Genomic DNA, 346 nt, shown 5'->3' with positions numbered 1-346 from the left:
GGCTTCCAGGGGGGTCTCTGCAGCAGAGCCAGCTCTGAGAGGGGGTCCGTGGCCACTGATGAGGATGGAGCCATTCAGTTGACATCGTACAAAGCCACCGGTGCTGGCCCAGGAGAGGAGGACTCGCCGGTGGGAGGGGTGAGCACCATCACCCACCCTTGCCCAGCGCTCAGTGGGGAAGGGGCAGAGGGAGAATGGGGGTCTCTGCTGTCATCAGCACAGCAGCAGCTAGAGGACCGACCTGGAGGAACGAAGGGAAGCATCACTTCCTTCCCAAATGGGCCAAAGCTCGTTAAAAATCTCTTTTTTTAAACAAAGCTTCTTGGATATAAATCGTGGCAATGCC

At 57.2% G+C, this 346-nt stretch overlaps 1 protein-coding gene across 1 annotated transcript in view; it reads left to right on the top strand.

Moving 5' to 3' along the window:
- The window catches only part of NOX5 (NADPH oxidase, EF-hand calcium binding domain 5), a gene marked incomplete at its 5' end in the record, with an annotated part of 3,846 nt that overhangs the window by 1,083 nt on the left and 2,417 nt on the right, over positions 1 to 346 (top strand). The gene's annotated exons all lie outside the window — the stretch shown is intronic.

Source organism: Apaloderma vittatum, unplaced genomic scaffold (assembly GCF_000703405.1).
Source record: "Apaloderma vittatum isolate BGI_N311 unplaced genomic scaffold, ASM70340v1 scaffold34434, whole genome shotgun sequence".
Lineage (NCBI taxonomy): Eukaryota > Metazoa > Chordata > Aves > Trogoniformes > Trogonidae > Apaloderma > Apaloderma vittatum.
Note: the sequence above shows the minus strand (reverse complement) of the source record. Positions and strands in the feature narration are given on the sequence as shown.